Source organism: Dendrobates tinctorius, unplaced genomic scaffold (assembly GCF_039654945.1).
Source record: "Dendrobates tinctorius isolate UK_male_01 unplaced genomic scaffold, ASM3965494v1 ptg000236l, whole genome shotgun sequence".
NCBI lineage: Eukaryota > Metazoa > Chordata > Amphibia > Anura > Dendrobatidae > Dendrobates > Dendrobates tinctorius.
This window is the reverse complement of record NW_027361903.1, coordinates 4,734,621-4,747,006: the sequence shown is the minus strand read 5'-3', so window position 1 is coordinate 4,747,006 and position 12,386 is coordinate 4,734,621.

Below are 12,386 nucleotides of genomic sequence, written 5' to 3'. Positions count from 1 at the left end.
GGGCAAAGGCATCAACATAGAGTTTACAGGAGAAAAGGCATTCAAAGAAAAGAACACTGTCCCTACAGTCAAACATGGCGGAGGTTCCCTGATGTTTTGGGGTTGCTTTGCTGCCTCTGGCACTGGACTGCTTGACAGTGTGCATGGCATTATGAAGTCAGAAGACTACCAGCAAATTTGGTAGCATAATGTAGGGCCCAGTGTGAGAAAGCTGGGTCTCCCTCAGAGGTCATGGGTCTTCCAGCAGGACAATGACCCAAAACACTTCAAAAAGCACTAGAAAATGGTTTGCGAGAAAGCACTGGAGACTTCTAAGGTGACCAGCAATGAGCCCAGACCTGAATCCCATAGAACACCTGTGGAGAGATCTAAAAATGGCAGTTTGGAGAAGGCACCCTTCTAATATCAGGGACCTGGAGCAGTTTGCCAAAGAAGAATGGTCTAAAATTCCAGCAGAGCATTGTAAGAAACTCATTGATGGTTACCGGAAGCGGTTGGTCGCAGTTATTTTGGCTAAAGGTTGTGCAACCAAGTATTAGGCTGAGGGTGCCAATACTTTTTTCTAGGCCCAATTTTGGAGTTTTGTGTGAAATGATCAATGTTTTGCTTTTTGCTTCATTCTCTTTTGTGTTTTTTCATTTAAGACAAATTAAATGAAGATAATACCAAAGAATTTGTGTTTGCAATCATTTTCAGGAAGAAACTGAGTATTATCTGACAGAATAGCAGGGGTGTCAATACTTTTGGCCACAAATGTATGTATGATGGGTATATGGGCACGGGCCTATGGGATGCAGATCTCGGGGGACGAGATTCAAATCTTGGCAACGAGATCTCGTCACCCGAGATCTCGGGACGAGATCTGAACCCGCGCATGCGCCATCTTTCCGGCGTCCATGTTCCCGGAGGCCACCGCAACATGGCGGCGGCCAGCAAAGGATGTGCGGGGGCCTCCGGGCTGCGAGGAAATGCCGGCAGAGCCGCCGCTCCTGCACCGGAGCACAACCCGCCGCCACCCTCACCCCGCAGAGCCCACCTGCCCCAGCACAGCTGCCCCAGCACAGCCCACCTGCCCCAGCGCAACTGCCCCAGCACAGAGCCGCCACCGCACGAGCCTGGACCACTGAATTACCCCTGTGACTACTCCACCTGTGCCGGATCCCTTCCCAGGTAAGCTGAATTCGGACTGTAAGACGGACCCTCATTTGACACATTATTTTTTTTTACCAATTTTCCTTCTGAAAATTGGGGTGCGTCTTATGGTTCGGTGCGTCTTATAGTCCGAAATATACGGTATATGGGCACGGGACTATGGGATGGAGGATGTGTGATGGGTATATGGGCACGGGACTATGGGATGGCGGATATGTATTGTCACTGGGTCCTTCTCTGGTATCACACAATCAACAGAGCAAGCAAAGCGTGAACAATTCCAAGACCTTTATTCAGGCAAAAATACGAAAAGGTCCATATTCAGTCCACCACACAAAGGATAAGATAGTCCAGAATAAGAATGTAGTCCAGTAACAGGATAAAATGTCCAGGGAAACGAGATTCCAAAACTCTAGCACCAGAGGATAAAATGGGTCCTTCTCTCTCTGAAGTGCTGTCTGTACACCATCCTGTCCACACCGGAACTGACTTGTCCAGCTGCTGTTCTCCCCACCCCCTTCCTTGTCCAGGGGTAGTCAAAACAAGTTGGGGCGGTTTCCAGGCCTCCCAGAGGAGAACAAAGGGCCTTGGGGATTAATGCACTACAAGGGGTCATCAAGAGACAGATACAGTGAGGCTGTAGACTTACAATGTAATGAGAAAAACACTATGAAAATAACTGGAATTGTTAAAAATAGGAATATACAAAAAAATGATATCCACATAACATATCACACCATCACGTGTATGATGGGTATATGGGCATGGGACTATGAGATGAAGGATGTGTGATGGGTACTCGACTATGGGATGGCGAATATGTATGATGGGTATATGGGCATGGGCCTATGGGATGGAGACTATGTATGATGGGTATATGGGCACGGGCCTATGGGATGGAGGATGTGTGATGGGTATATGGGCACGGGACTATGGGACGGCGGATATGTATATAGGCATGGGACTATGGGATGGAGGATATGTATGATGGGTATATGGGCATGGGACTATGAGATGAAGGATGTGTGGGTATATGGGCACTCGACTATGGGATGGCGGATATGTATATGGGCACGGGCCTATGGGATCGTGGATATGTATGATGGGTATATGGGCACGGGACTATGGGATGGAGGATAATTATAATTTGCTATAACTAACCACAGTTAGTTACTATGCACGGGCAGTGCCGGGCTCTTCAGCTAGTATTCTTATATAGGGGCAGTATTATAGTAGTTATATTCTTGTACATAGGGGGCAGTATTATAGTAGTTATATTCTTGTACATAGGGGGCAGTATTATAGTAGTTATATTCTTGTACGTAGGAGCAGTATTATAGTAGTTATATTCTTGTACATAGGGGCAGTATTATAGTAGTTCTTGTACATAGGGGGCAGTATTATAGTAGTTATATTCTTGTACATAGGGGGCAGTATTATAGTAGTTATATTCTTGTACATAGGAGCAGTATTATAATAGTTATATTCTTGTACATAGGGGGCAGTATTATAGTAGTTATATTCTTGTACATAGGGGGCAGTATTATAGTAGTTATATTCTTGTACATAGGGAGCAGTATTATAATAGTTATATTCTTGTACATAGGGGGCAGTATTATAGTAGTTATATTCTTGTACATAGGGGGCAGTATTATAGTAGTTATATTCTTGTACATAGGGGGCAGTATTATAGTAGTTATATTCTTGTACATAGGGGGCAGTATTATAGTAGATATATTCTTGTACATAGGGGGCAGTATTATAGTAGTTATATTCTTGCACATAGGGGGCAGTATTATAGTAGTTATATTCTTGTACATAGGGAGCAGTATTATAGTAGATATATTCTTGTACATAGGGGGCAGTATTATAGTAGTTATATTCTTGTACATAGGGGGCAGTATTATAGTAGTTATATTCTTGTACATAGGAGCAGTATTATAATAGTTATATTCTTGTACATGGGGATAACCTCTTTTGTGGTCACCTCATTAAATAATTTATAAGAAGTTTCCACACAATGGTACCTTGTAAAAAACCATTTTTATTTAAATATCAATATCACAACATTAAAAAGAGAAGGTGCTGGATAAATTATGAGAGACAAAAACCATAGAAACACCATATAGTGATATATTCATTGGAGGGCTATTAAATCAATATGCAGTGAGAGCACCAGGAGAGAGATATAGAATTTCACTTGCTCCCATGTCCAATATTAATTATCTAAAAATATGCAACAATAAAGGAGCATCTCATCTAGCGGATATTTCACAGTGCATAATTGTAAGCTATAGAATATAAATACTGTGCAAGTGTGACAAAAAATCACTACAACCTACCAATGTATAAAAGTGCTGCCTATAGCGTCCCTCATGCCCCGACACGTGTTTCGCAATGCTTCATCAATGGAGGCTTGTCAGGAAGAAGGAGGCTATATCCCATTTTTATACCCTAGCAGCTATCGCTATAGGCCAGTATAGATTTCGCACCTGATTTTAAAAACACTTCCTCATTGTAGAAACACAACTGCGCCTGTGCGCTTAAGGTCCTATGACTATTGCAATGTGAACCGCGCATGTGCGGAATCACGTGGGTTCTACCAGCCAATAAAAATGGTGAACAGATGTCATGTGATTGCAAGAAGGTCCTATGCTTACTATGCCAGCCTAATATGATAAAAACCGCGCATGTGCAAAATCACGAGTTTCATTAGCCAATGATAGGAGTATACCCATATCATATGATCGCAAAAAAGTCCTATATTATTTCTATTTACCATTTACAAAAATTAATATTGCGCTTGCGCGCATATAAACTTTATATTATATTATTTTATATTATATTATGAATCTATGTATAAGGGCATAAGTGACGCCCATACCAAACTAGGAATTACAAGAATTTACAAAAGTTAATAACGCGCTTATGCGCATATACACTTGTGTTGTGAATCTATGTATGCGGGCATACATGGCGCATGTATAGAACAATGGGGCCCGCACAAAACAAGGATGAATGTCGCAATGGTCCCATGAAAACCGGGCACGCCAGTCCCGGTAAAGCAAGGGAAACACTGTGGACTCACCACGCATCCCTCACAGCAACCCACAGTGCAGACATGCGTACAGCCTCAAAAGATAGTAATCTAGAAATATTCAATGACATACCTAGGTAAATCAACTTCCTAAAGGCACAGGTCATATAAATGAACCCCCAACATGTCTCCGTCAATCAACGGTAATACCTACAACAAATGGGGTGTAAAAAACACCAATTGGACTATATAACAATGGCACTTCATGGCGCAGCATATCGCTTATCTTGAAAGCATGATTAATTAATATTGCACAATATGTAACATAGCGTGTCTATCATATTAGGAGGCATAAATAATTGATGTTAGGCAATATATGACCCCAATATTGGAGCTCCATGTATCAACAGCCAAATCCCAACCTCTTGCCCCACTAACACCACCAATATGGCTGTGTTAATGAGAAACAACAGGCAATATAATCAAAAAACCTGAAAAAACAATAAAATAGGTAAAGTTATCTTCTGCCGCCCTAAAGGAAGACAAGCAGAAAGAGAGAACACGAAAAATAAGACCACAAAGAATAAGTCCATCTTGACCAGAATTTTCTTCATCATTCCTAATATTAAGAAGATCTGACAATCTTTCAACTTTTTCTTTCTTCTTTTTTCTCCAGCCAATAAGGATGAACTATAAGGTATGCTCGACAATGAGTGAAACTAAACAAATAAAATTAAAATCACGAACACAAAATCAATAAAATAATCCTCCTTATCTCTACCCAAAAGTGCATGATTAGACCTAAAAAGGCGCTAAATCCAAAGGTCTCATTTAAACCTTGGGGTGTGAGTTCCCAATCTAAAAATCCATTGGCATTCTTTCTTAGCAAGCCTGTTCTGCAAATCTCCACCACCTTCACTCATTGATGAGCCTGAAGCGGAAGAGCTTCTAGAAAATTTCCTCTTTATCGGCACTTTTCATTTGCCAACGGAATATTTTCTTGGACTCAAAGTCCTCAACGTCTCTCTCATTTCTTCTGCTTATTCTGGATGATATTACTCTCCCATTTCTCCACATCCTTATCTAAGTTCTTAATCATTTCTTGAAACTGATCTGTTTTTAGATCATGTCGTAAAGTCTTCTGTAGACTCTCAATTTCTGATTCAATAGTCTTCAAAGACATGGTAATTTTTTCCACTATAATAGCAATGAAATCCAAGGAACATGCATTGGCTGCCCTAATCCAACGATCAATCAAACTCTCATCCCTAAGGTCAAAAGTGGGAAAAACATTGATCCTCAACCCCCTGGGTACAATCTTCTGGGAAATATAATTTTCTAATGTGATTTTTGTCCACCAAATTTTTATTTTTTTATGTAGCGCACTCTTATACTTCTTAATGTTTTCCTGATAATCATTAGAACTGAGGGAAGACGAAAGACCAGCACCTTTCTGAAACATATTAGAGGCTTTCGCCTGCCAAGAACTTTCTTTAGCCTTAAAGTCCATCTTGCTGGGCTCTGTTAACCCCTTCACGACCTATGACGCCTACATAGGCGTCATGAAAAGCAGTGCCCAAACGACCTATGACGCCTACGTAGGCGTCATGCTATAAATAGCCCCCCTGCGGGTCGGGTGACCGGGGTCACTGAAAGGTCACCTGACCCGCACACAAAGGACCCTTCAGAGTTAACACCTGGGGGTGTGGCTTAGCCCCCACGTGCCTACGATCGCTCTGATTGGCTGTTAAAAGTGAAACTGCCAATCAGAGCGATTGTAATATTTCACCAATGAAAATTGGTGAAATATTACAATCCAGCCATGGCCGATGCTGAAATAGCATCGGACATGGCTGGACACCGAGACCCGACCCCCCCCACACCGACTGACGGCACCGATCGGCTGCCGCCACCTTCTGACGGCACCGATCGGCAGCCGCCATCATGATCTGCCCCCCCGCCTTCCCTCCGCCCTCCGATCATCCCCTCTCACCCTCCGATCACCCCCTCACCATCCTTTGTGCCTCCGATCTCCCGCTATCCGTTCCGGTGTCCTGCCGTCCAGCGTCATGGGCGCCGCCATCTTGCAAGATGGCGGGCGCATGCGCAGTGCGCCGAATCGAATCTGCAACGCTGCAGATTCATTCATTTATTTTGATCACTATGATAGACTTTCATAGTGATCAAAATAAATAAAAAGTAAATCACCGCCCCCCTTATCACCCCCATAGGTAGGGACAAATAATAAAATATATTTTTTTTTTTTCCATTAGGGTTAGGGTTAGGGCTAGGGTTAGGGCTAGGGTTAGGGTTGGACTAAGGGTTAGGGTTGGACTAGGGGTTAGGGTTGGACTAGGGGTGAGGGTTGGACTAGGGGTGAGGGTTGGACTAGGGGTTAGGGTTGGACTAGGGGTTAGGGTTGGACTAGGGGTTAGGGTTGGACTAGGGGTTAGGGTTGGACTAAGGGTTAGGGTTGGACTAAGGGTTAGGGTTGGACTAAGGGTTAGGGTTGGACTAAGGGTTAGGGTTGAATTTAGGGTTAGGGTTGAATTTAGGGTTAGGGTTGGAATTGGGATTAGGGTTGGGGTTGGGATTATGGTTAGGCTTGTGGTTAGGGTTAGAGTTGGGATTTCGTTAGGGCTGTGTTGGGATTAGGGTTGTGGTTAGGGTTATGATTAGGGTTGGGATTAGGGTTAGGGGTGTGTTGGCGTTAGGGTTGGAGATAGAATTGAGGGGTTTCCACTGTTTAGGCACATCAGGGGCTCTCCAAACGCGACATGGAGCCACCATTTATTCCAGCCAATTTTGCGTTCAAAAAGTCAAACGTGCTCCCTCCATTTCGAGCCCCGACGTGTGCCCAAACAGTGGTGTACCCCCACTTATGGGGTATCAGGGTACTCAGGAAAAATTGCACAACAACTTTGGGGGTCTAATTTCTCCTGTTACCCTTGGGAAAATAAAAAAAATGGGGGCTAAAATAATTATTTTTGTGGAAAAAAAAGATTTTTTATTTTCACGGTTCTGCGTTATAAACTTCTGTGAAGCACTTGGGGGTTCAAAGTGCTCACCACACATCTAGATAAGTTCCTTGGGGGGTCTAGTTTCCAAAATGGGGTCACTTGTGGGGGGTTTCCACTGTTTAGGTACATCAGGGGCTCTGCAAACGTAACATGACGCCCACAGACCATTCCATCAAGTCGGCATTTCAAAACGTCACTACTTCCATTCCGAGCCCCAACGTGTCCCCGAACAGTGGTCCCCCCCACTTATGGGATACCAGCGTACTCGGGACACACTGGACAACAACTTTTGGGGTCCAATTTATCCTGTTACCCTTGTGAAAATAAAAAATAGTGGACTAAAAATAATTTTTTGAGGAAAAAAAAATATTTTTATTTTAACGGCTCTGTGTTATAAACTTCTGTGTAGCACCTGGGGGTTCAAAGTGCTCACTATGCATCTAGATAAGTTCCTTAGGGGGTGTAGTTTCCAAAATGGGGTCATTTGTGGGGGAGCTCCAAAGTTTACGCACACAGGGGCTCTGCAAACACAACATGGTGTCCGCTAACGATTGGAGCTAATTTTCCATTCAAAAAGTCAAATGACGCTCCTTCCCTTCTGAGTCATGCCGTGCACTCAAACAGTGGTTTTCCCCCACATATGGGGTACCAGTGTACTCAGGACAAACTGGACAACAACTTTTGGGGTCCAATTTATCCTGTTACCCTTGGGAAAATAAAAAATAGCGGGCTAAAAAATCATTTTTGAGGAAAAAAAATTATTTTTTTATTTTCACTGCTCTGCGTTATAAACTTCTGTGAAGCACTTGGGGGTTCAAAGTGCTCACCACACATCTAGATAAGTTCCTTCGGGGGTCTAGTTTCCAAAATGGGGTCACTTGTGGGGGAGCTCCAAAGTTTAGGCACACAGGGGCTCTCCAAATGCGACATGGTGTCCGCTAACGATTGGAGCTAATTTTCCAATCAAAAAGTCACATGGCGCTCCTTCCCTTCCGGGCCTTGCGGTGCGCCCAAACAGTGGTTTATGACCACATATGAGATATTGATGTACTCAGGAGAAATTGCCCAACAAATTTTAGGATACATTTTATCCTGTTACCCATGTGAAAATGAAAAAACTGATGCTAAAATAAAATTTTGGTTGGAAAAATTAAAATGTCCATTTTTTCATTCCATGTTGCTTTAGTTCCTGTGAAGCACCTGAAGGGTTAATAATCTTCTTGAATGTAGTTTTGAGTAGCTTGAGGGGTGCAGTTTTTAGAATGGTGACACTTTTGGGTATTTTCTGCCATAAAGACCCCTCAAAGTGACTTAAAATGTGAGGTGGTCCCTAAAAAAAATGGTTTTGTAAATTTTGTTGTAAAAATGAGAAATTGCTGGTCAACTTTTAACCCTTATAAATTCCTAACGAAAAAAAATGTTGTTTCCAAAATTGTGCTGATGTAAAGTAGACATGTGGGAAATGTTATTTATTAACTATTTTGTGTCACATAACTCTCTGGTTTAACAGAATACAAATTCAAAATTTCAAAATTTTCGCCAAATTTCCATTTTTTTCACAAATAAACGCAAAAATTATCGACCTAAATATACCACTATCATGAAGCCCAATATGTCACGAAAAAACAATCTCGGAATCGCTAGGATGCGTTGAAGCGTTTGTGAGTTATTACCTCATAAAGGGACATTGGTCAGAATTGCAAAAAATGGCCAGGTCATTAAGGTCAAAATAGGCTGGGTCATGAAGGGGTTAAATAACAGCAATCAACATTATATTGACAAAAAATGCCCAAACCAGCTATTAATATAATACTGGATATAGTACCACAACATAAAAATAACCTCTTTTGTGGTCACCTCATTAAATAATTTATAAGAAGTTTCCACACAATGGTACCTTGTAAAAAACCATCTTTATTTAAATATCAATATCACAACGTTAATATTCTTGTACATAGGGGGCAGTATTATAGTAGTTATATTCTTGTACATAGGAGCAGTATTATAGTAGTTATATTCTTGTACATAGGGGCAGTATTATAGTAGTTATATTCTTGTACATAGGGGGCAGTATTATAGCAGTTATATTCTTGTACATAGGGGGCAGTATTATAGTAGTTATATTCTTGTACATAGGGGGCAGTATTATAGTAGTTATATTCTTGTACATAGGGGGCAGTATTATACCAGTTATATTCTTGTACATAGGGGGCAGTATTATAGTAGTTATATTCCTGTACATAGGAGCAGTATTATAGTAGTTATATTCTTGTACATAGGGGGCAGTATTATAGTAGTTATATTCTTGTACATAGGGGCAGTATTATAGTAGTTATATTCTTGTACATAGGAGCAGTATTATAGTAGTTATATTCTTATACATAGGGGGCAGTATTATAGTAGTTATATTCTTGTACATAGGGGGCAGTATTATAGTAGTTATATTCTTGTACATAGGCGGCAGTATTATAATAGTTATATTCTTGTATATAGGGGGCAGTATTATAGTAGTTATATTCTTGTGCATAGGAACAGTATTATAGTAGTTATATTCTTGTACATAGGAGCAGTATTATAGTAGTTATATTCTTGTACATAGGGGCAGTATTATATTAGTTATACTCTACATAGGAGTAGTATTATAGTAGCTATATTCTTGTACATAGGGGCAGTATTATAGTAGTTATATTCTTGTACATAGGGGGCAGTATTATAGTAGTTATATTCTTGTGCATAGGAACAGTATTATAGTAGTTATATTCTTGTACATAGGAGCAGTATTATAGTAGTTATATTCTTGTACATAGGGGCAGTATTATAGTAGATATATTCTTGTACATAGGGGGCAGTATTATAGTAGTTATATTCTTGTACATAGGAGCAGTATTATAGTAGTTATATTCTTGTACATAGGGGGCTGTATTATAGTAGTTATATTCTTGTACATAGGAGCAGTATTATAGTAGTTATATTCATAGAATCGTAGAGTTGGAAGGGACCTCCTGGGCCATCTGGTCCAACCCCCTGCTCAAAGCAGGATTCGCTAAATCATCCCAGTCAGATGTCTGTCCAGCCTCTGTTTGAAGACTTCCATTGAAGGAGAACTCACCACTTCTCGTGGCAGCCTGTTCCACTCATTGATCACTCTAACTGTCAAAAAGTTTTTTCTAATATCTAATCTGTGTCTCCTCCCATTCAGTTTCATCCCATTGCTTCTAGTCTTTCCTTGTGCAAATGAGAATAAAGTTGATCCTTCTACAATGTGACAGCCCTTTAGATATTTGTAGACAGCTATTAAGTCTCCTCTCAGTCTTCTCTTTTGCAAACTAAACATTCCCAAATCCTGCAACCTTTCCTCATAACACAGGGTTTGCAGACCGGTCACCATTCTGGTCGCTCTTTTCTGAACTTGCTCCAGTTTGTTGATGTCTTTTTTAAAATGTGGTGCCCAAAACTGGACACAATATTCCAGATGAGGTTTGACCAAAGAGGAGTAGAGGGAAATAATGACTTCACGTGATCTAGACTGTATGCTTCTGTTAATACATCCTAGAATTGCATTTGCCTTTTTTGCTGCTGCATCACACTGTTGACTCATATTCAGTCTGTGATCTATTAGTATACCCAAGTCTTTTTCACATGTGCTGTCACTTAGCCCTATTCCTCCCATTCTGTATATGCTTTTTTCATTTTTATTGCCCAGATGTAGTACTTTGCATTTCTCCCTGTTAAAAACCATTCTGTTACTTGCTGCCCACTTCTCCAGTTTATTTATATCTTTTTGAATCCTCTCTCTCTCTTCTCTAGTATTAGCTATCCCTCCTAGCTTTGTGTCATCAGCAAATTTAATCAGTATACCCTCAATTCCTTCATCTAAATCATATAGTAGATATATTCTTGTATATAGGAGCAGTATTATAGCAGTTATTTCTTGAACACAGAACGCAGTATTATAGTAGTTTAATACTGCCCCCTATGTACAGGAATACAACTACTATAATACTGCCCCCTATGTACAAGAATACAACTACTATAATACTGCCCCTATGTACGAGAATACAACTACTATAATACTGCCCCCTATGTACAAGAATTTACTATAATACTGCCTCCTAGCTGTGAGGTTGTATGTCAGTGGTTCTCCTCATGTCTGGAGCAAGCCCAGGGAGGGGCCACCCTGGGCGGGGAAGCTCCCCAGGCAAGGCCCAGGCTTCCCGGCCTACACTGGGACTAGCCTCCCAGGCTTCTACTAGTGGGAATGTTAATCCCAAAGCCACTGTGAGTCCAGTGAATGCAGCGAGTCAAAGTTGCAGCAGTTCGGTGAAGGAGGAAAAGGTTGTGACCAAAGTTTTGGGAGGAAAACCTTCTCCAGTTTCAGCAAAGAAACAAGAAGGAAAAGTGGTGAGTGATGGAACCCAGCAGAATGTGAAGTCTTGTAGCTCCCCAGTCAGTAAGCAACTCCTGCCAGGTGCACAGGTGAGATCGGCCCCAGCTGTGCAGATCACCTCTCCTGCTCCCAGGCAGAGACAGACATCTTTGGAAAGGCAGACAATGCAGGAGAACCTACAGCAGCATGGCAGTATGGCGCGGTCAGGATGCACACGGTCACAGTCAGGTGGCAGCGATAAACCTGCTGCGGAGCCTGCATCCAGCCAAGTGGCCACAAAACCATCCGTGGTGGACCCGCACAAGACTGTGTTCAAAACCCCTGTACCCGTGGTCAAGACTAAACCTGTGGGGCCGGCGCGTGCACCCGAGCTGCAGCTAGCGGATGAGATACCGGGACTTGTCCGAAAACTGGGTGAGTTACAGCAGCAAAAAAAACCGCTGCAAATGGAGGTAGACTTCATCTATAGCCTAAAGACCACTAATCCTGCCACTAATGAGGCCTATGACCTGAGACTGAACACACTGGGTGTACAGCTGGCGAGTGTTGTGCAGGACACTGAATCTGTGCTGGAGAGCATGGGGCCCCTGGCAGAGACCTACAGGAACCACGAGCGGTTCACCTCCTACAAGCAGGACTGTGCTGTAGAGGCCAGGACCACTGATGTTCAGGACGGGACCCCCCAGCAGCGGACACGGCCAGTGTTACAGGCTGCCCGCTTCTGCTTCCAGGAGGGAAAACAGCTGCAGCAGCAGGCAGCTCAGTGTGAGCAGGAGCATGCACTTCAGAC